The sequence below is a fragment of the Canis lupus genome, chromosome 19 (assembly GCF_048164855.1).
Source record: "Canis lupus baileyi chromosome 19, mCanLup2.hap1, whole genome shotgun sequence".
Lineage (NCBI taxonomy): Eukaryota > Metazoa > Chordata > Mammalia > Carnivora > Canidae > Canis > Canis lupus.
In genome coordinates this window covers 51,242,253-51,248,967 of record NC_132856.1, presented here as the reverse complement: position 1 = coordinate 51,248,967, position 6,715 = coordinate 51,242,253, and the positions used below count along the sequence as shown (strand labels likewise).

Below are 6,715 nucleotides of genomic sequence, written 5' to 3'. Positions count from 1 at the left end.
GACGTGGGATTCGATCCCGAGTCTCCAGGATCACGCCCTGGGCCAAAGGCAGGCGCCAAACCGCTGTGCCACCCAGGGATCCCCCAATAAAATCTTAAACAAAAAAAAAACAAAACAAAACAAAAAAAAACCACGGTGTAAAATATTTCCAAAGAGGCAAATTGGTGAATTTTGGGGAAAAAATATTCCAAGATTATATTGCATGTATTAAATATTATTTATTTCCCTTTAATCTTCCTTTGATCAGGTTAGTAAAATTTTGAACTCTGTTCTTTCATTTGGGGTGAGTTCAAAAGGATTTAAAGGGTTTAAATTTGCAGACTTGTGTGCAGTTATGATTAATGGTGTATAAAAATTTCTCCCAATGGAAATAACTTTTTTTTTCCCCTTTCAGAATGCAATAGATACTTGGGGGCTTTCTTGTTGAGCTAGCAAAGTGCCTTACAATTTTCTTCCCTTTTATTAAAAAATTGTATTTATTTATTCATGAGAGAGAGAGTCAGAGACAGGCAGAGAGAGAAGCAGGCTCCATCCAGGGAACCTGATGTGGGACTCGATCTGGGGGCTCCAGGATCACACCCTGGGCAGAAAGCAGGTGCTAAAACGCTGAGCCACCCAGGGATCCCTTCTTCCCTCTTTCCACATAAATTTTGCTGGAGTGTTCAAAGGCTGGGTTTGTGTCATTTAAAATAACACTGGTATTGGGGCGCCTGAGTATCTCGGCTGGATGATGAATGACTGGACTGCTTGTCCCTGTCACCTTCCCTTCTGCCCCTCTCTGCTAAAATTAACAGATAAAAATTTAAAAATAACACTCCTGGGGCGCCTGAGTGGCCCAGTCTGTTAAGTGTCTACTCTGAGTACTGGGATCAAGCCCAAGCCAGCACTGGGCTCCCTGCTCAGTGGAAAGTCTGCTTCTCCCTTTTCCTCTGCAGCTCCCCATGCTTGTGCGCTCTCTCAAGTAAATAACATCTTTGGGGCACCTGGGGGGCTCAGTGGTTGAGCATCTGCCTTCGGCTCAGGGCATGGTCCTGGAGCCCCAGATCCAGTGTCTCTCCCCCTTGAGGAGCTTCTCCCTCTGCCTGTGTCTCTGCCTTTCTCTGTGTCGGTCATGAATAAATAAAATCTTAAAAATAAAATCCTTTAAAAAATAAAAAATAACACTCCTCATGTGACTCTTAATCTTGGGTTGTGAGTTCCAGCCCCATGTTCGGTGTAGAGATTACGTAAAAATAAAATAACATTCGTTGTCCAAAGCAACTCCAGTAGTGGGCAGAGGTCTCGGGGCTCTAAGCGAACCACCCCCCAGGAGCCTGGAGGGGTAAATACTTGAAGGCGCGGCTGCTTTTCCTCGGAGCCTCCGCCTGCATACGTCCTACCTGTTCACACCCGCAGGAGAAGGAGCCCTTTACACTGAGAAGCTACATAGGAATGCACCTGTAGGGGTGGGGCGGGGTGGGGGGAGACCTATGCCTTTGCTGAGGTTCTCTCCGAAGCTTTAAAACTCCCATAGGTTAGTTAGAGATTTGCATCTGCAGTATAGGCAATTTGTTTAGATTAAAAAGTCTTGACAATCAGTTCTGGACTCTGGATTAGGGTCAGTGACTGGGGCAGTTATTTGGGTCAGAACCTTGAGTTGAATTCTGCTGAGAGTTTCCTCACCTGTTAGGCCAGGAGCCTGAGGGAGGGAGCGGATCCGTCATGCCCAAGGAGGGGAGGGTGTGCGGGGCACCCAGAGGTCATTCCTGTGACTGCTCAGGTGTCCCTACCCTCCGTCATCAGGGACTGAGCCACTCCAGGGCTTCTGTCTCCACCAGGAGTGTCTAGAATGTGGAACCTTCTGAATGTGGCTTCCTTCTGTCCTGTGTTCCGGAAGCAGGCTGCTCATCTGTGCTGAGTCCAGGGTTTCTTTCCTTTGGATTCCTTTATTGATTGACCAGGGCAGCCCTTCGGCTCTGGTTTCCCGCAGCACTTGGGCTCATTTTTTTTTTTTTTTTAGATTTTTATTTATTTGACAGAGAGAGAACACAAGAACAAAATCACTGAGAACCTCTCCTGGTCCCCCCAGTGCTGTTACTCCAGCCACCCTCCAAATATACTATGCTGATCAATTCATGAGCCTCCTGTTTGGGTTTCTTCATTTAAAATCAAGCAATTGGGCAGACCTGGTGGCTCAGTGGTTTAGCGTCACCTTTGGCCCTGGGTGTGGTCCTGGGGTCCCGGGATCGAGTCCCACGTGGGGTTCCCTGTGTGGAGCCTGCTTCTCCTCTGCCTATGTCTCTGCTTCTCTCTCTCTCTATGTCTGTCATGAATAAACAAATAAAATCTTAAAAAAATAAAATAAAATCAAGCAGTTGTGGGACGCTCGGGTGGCTCAGGGCGTGATCCCAGGATCCAGGATTGAGCCCTGGGGAGCCTCTGCCTGTGTCTCTGCCTCTCTGTGTGTGTGTGTCTCTCGTGAATAAATAAATCTTTCTTAAAAAAGAATAAAATCAAGCAATTGTGAATACATGTTTTTCTAATGCACTTATTCATCGTAACGAGCAGTCAGACTTTGTTATTCATCGTAATGAGCAGTCAGACTTTGTATTTTTGGGTGTTTGAGTGCTGACAGCTTAAGCCTCATCCCGCCCTCTGTGCTCCCCCACATCTCCACCCTCACCCCTTGTGCTCTCAGCTGGAAGAGCCATGAGGGGGATCCCTGGGTGGCTCAGCGGTTTGGCGCCTGCCTTTGGCCCAGGGCGTGATCCTGGAGACCAGGGATCGGGTCCGTCCCCCCCCCCCCCCCCCCCCCCCCCCCCCCGCATCGGGCTCTTGGTAGGGAGCCTGCTTCTCCCTCCGCCTGTGTCTCTGCCTCTCTCCCTCTCTATGTCTATCATGAATAAATAAAGAAGATCTCTTAAAAAAAAAAAAGAGCCGATGAGCAAGCCTGGGTGGTCTCCTCTCTCACGTCCCACAGTGAACACTCAGCCAGCTGTCCTTCCCTGCATCCTGAAGCCATTTCAGAGCTGCTTGAGAGACCGGCCTACCTTCCCCTGATAGTCCTGTTCTGTGGACCCTAGGCCTGTTCCTACCCTCTGTGAGTGTGTGTGTGCGTGTCAGGGTCAGGGGGAAGGGTGTTCACTGTCATCTATCTTAACACTTGAGCCACTCCTGTGCAGGTGACCATAATTATTGGCCCCCGTGAGCCTTGTCCAGACATGACTGCTATGCTGTGGATCTGCTTCTCTTGCTCTGACTTGCTCACCTGCTCTGATGCCTGATGGCAGCATGTTCTGGGGGGGCTCCTTGCTAGAAGCTCCTGCTGTCACCGGTGCTGCCCTCCCCCTGTGTCGCACTGGTGACCCTCCCAAGCCTCAGTTCTGTGTTCAGCCTACCAGAGTTGGCAGTTTACAAAATCCCTAGGTATTTGAGAGAAGGCGTGTAAGACTGAGGCCCTCCTTAAAGTGGTCCTGGTAGATGTATTTGCTGGTTTATATCTGTGTTAGGGTGAAGCTGTGACCTCTGTCACAGAGGCTGGGTTGGCCCCGTATCCCTGAGGGTGGGGTGGCCCAGGAGACTATATCCTCCCATCCCAGGAGGGCCCATCAGGTGGTCACTCTTGAAATAGTCATTTATGTAGAGAAATTAAAGGTCAAAGGCAGCCAGCAGGTGGCAGGCTGAGTCCACACTCCTGCTCTCAGGAAGTTGGTTGGGACCCTTCATTTATCTCTGCTACTGCAGCAGAGATCCTGAGCCTCAGGCTCCCGGGGACAACACTCAGGGTCCCCCTGGCCCAGCAAAGGGATTAGTTCAAAGTTGACATAAACGCATGGTCCTTAAACCCAGTAAAGTGACCAGTTGTCATGGGAGAGACTCCTAACCCTGATGGTGCTGCTTGGAGGCTCTGGAGGGAAAATGTGTAAATACCAGGGTAGAGAGGCACCCCCTCCCGTGAAGTATATCTAGTGACAAAGAAAAGAAAACAGGGATGGTCAAGAATAAGGAACTAATAGATAAAATACTGAAACAAAAGGGCAGCCCGGGTGGCTCAGTGGTTTAGTGCCACCTGCAGCCCAGGGCCTGATCCTGGAGACCTTCGATAGAGTCCCATGTCGGCCTCCCTGCATGGAGCCTGCTTCTGCCTCTGCCTGTGTCTCTGCCTCTGTGTGTCTCATGAATAAAAAAATAAAATCTTTAAAAAAATAAAATAAAATACTGAAACAAAAGACCAGTTTGACAAATCGGAAATCCAGAAAACACTCAGTTTCCATTTGGCCCCAAAGAGAGGAGGGTGTTTGGAAACTTTATTTACATGACATAGCAGATAAAGGCACACTGCTTGGCTTTTAGCCTCTGCAAGGTAAAATTCTGGATTAATTTTGCTCTCTGATGTAATGCACTAATTCAGAAACCTTCAGTTAATCAGTACTTGGTCGTTGGGTGCCTGGGTGGCTCATTTGGTTAAGCAGCTGCCTTTGGCTCAGGTCATGATCCTGCCTAGGACCGATCCCTCCCCACCCACCCTTGTCAAGCTCTCTGCTTAGCTGGGAGTCTGCTTCTTCCTCTCCCTCTGCCCCTCCCCTGCCTGTGGGCTCTTTCTCTCTCAAATAAATGAAATCTTAAAAAGAGTGAAAGAGAGAGATAGAAGTTTATTGAATACACTGCAAGGGAGCAGTGGGCAGGACAGCAGAGTTTGTCCGCCTCGAGGCAATGGTGAGTGGTCACAGATATAGGGTGGTTGTAATTGGTCAGTTAGGGCCCATTGCTATTTCAAGGTGGGTCACTGAATAGGCCTATTTCATTTAGCTCCATGGTCACTGGGGGCAGTTTCCTTTGCTTAAGTTTCCACTGCTCAAGCCTGTTGCCTGAAAGCGGCCTCTATGATCCTGTCTAAACCCCCATGGTCATAGCACCCACTGTCCTATAATAACTCATAGTGAGCTGGGAAGCTCTGAACAAATGATTTGTAAACTAAAATTAAAGAAAGCCGTTGCCACTTACAAATGATTTTGGAAAAATGAGACCCCATGAACCTTATCCTTCAAATAAAGTGGCTAATAAGGCCCAGTGGAAACTGCACTGGCCCTTCCTTGAAAGGTTGAAACCATATACAAGGCCTATTTGGTGAAGGATGGATTATTACTGGTATCTCTCCTTTGAGCAGCCGAATTTGGCCTGTTCTTAGATCTGGAAGGAACAGATGAGACCTCCCAGTGGATTATCACCACCACCCTGTAGCTGTGGCTGCACCCAACAGACCTCTATGCCTAGTCCCTAGCTCTATGGAAATTACCAACACCCTCGGATCAGCAACAGGCAGCTATCGCCCCATCGTGGATTCAGCATGGTCTGTTCTATTCAGTGCCTGTCTCAATAGCCTTCACTTTGAAGGGACACGATACAACTTTACTGGGTTATCCTCATGGATCTTCAACAGCTTTGCCCTCCCACAGTCATTGCAGGCACGATTGGAACCGCATCCCAGCTCTCCAAGAAAACAGGTGCCACATTACATTAGTGACATCGTCCTCTGACAATATTCAGGACACACAGTTACTGAGAAGAGATGACAAAAAGCTATGAGACCTTGCCACATGTGTAACTGAGGCTCTGACAATTTGTTATATTTCTGGAAATGACTTGCTAATCTGAGGCACCCTGCTCCTTCCAGGATGCCATGAAGAAATACCTGACGTTCTCACCAGCACCTACAACATCTACTGATTTATTTTGCTATTTCTTGTTTATAATTTTTTTTAGGGGAAAGCACGAATGCCCCCACTACCACAAATTATATAGTCTAGTTTCCTACATTTGGGGAAATCACGGGGGCCAGCACATCCGGAGTGCAATGAATCAGCCTTGCCCTGGGAAAACCACCTTCATAATCGTGGTGTCTCCCCTCCCAGGTTTACAATTTGTTTTTAACCCATTTATGTTGTTACTTGCACACAGGCCCAGCATGACTCAGCACTCTTACCACAAAATGCTGGAGATTTTTCAAACTGCCAAGCAACTGGCACCCAGGGTAGCACCCACAGAGACTCTTCTATGGAGGCTTCACTTACTTCCTCGCTAGTCTCCTGGAGTCATCCAAGATGGTCTTAAGAGGTCCATTGTCTTCTGGTGTAAAAATATGCCCTTAGGCCCTTAATATAAGTCATTAACAGAGTAATACCTCCACTTAGCAAGAGCTATTTACTTTGTGGATAGCTCCCTGTGACCACCTATCCCACCTTCCTTTTTGCCTTGGGCCCTGGAAACTGGACCTTAGAGGCTCAGCTCACTACCCAGACTCTCCCTGAGACGTGATGGAGCCAAACCTTGGACCTCTGGGATAGCCATCTGCAGGAGGGAGTGCCCTGCCCTTCTGCAAACTCTTGTCTGACACCAAGGTGCTGGAGGAGGTCTCCTCTTTCCCAGACTTCTGGGCTTCCTGGGTAGCTCCTTAGGAGTACCTGAGTGATGGGATCCCTGGGTGGCGCAGCGGTTTGGCGCCTGCCTTTGGCCCAGGGCGCGATCCTGGAGACCCCGGATCGAATCCCACGTCAGGCTCCCGGTGCATGGAGCCTGCTTCTCCCTCTGCCTATGTCTCTGCCTCTCTCTCTCTCTCTCTCTCTCTCTCTCTCTATGTGACTATCATAAATAAATAAAATTAAAAAAAAAATTTAAAAAAAAAAAAAAAAAAAGGAGTACCTGAGTGAAAAACAATGGGACTTAGTGGAAGGGGAGG

At 48.4% G+C, this 6,715-nt stretch overlaps 1 non-coding gene across 1 annotated transcript; it reads right to left on the bottom strand.

Moving 5' to 3' along the window:
* Positions 1–5,739: 5,739 nt before the first annotated feature.
* On the bottom strand, positions 5,740–5,899 carry LOC140611500 (U1 spliceosomal RNA). The gene has a single exon (XR_012012649.1). It is a non-coding gene; the product is annotated as a U1 spliceosomal RNA (small nuclear RNA).
* Between the last annotated feature and the right edge of the window lie 816 nt (positions 5,900–6,715).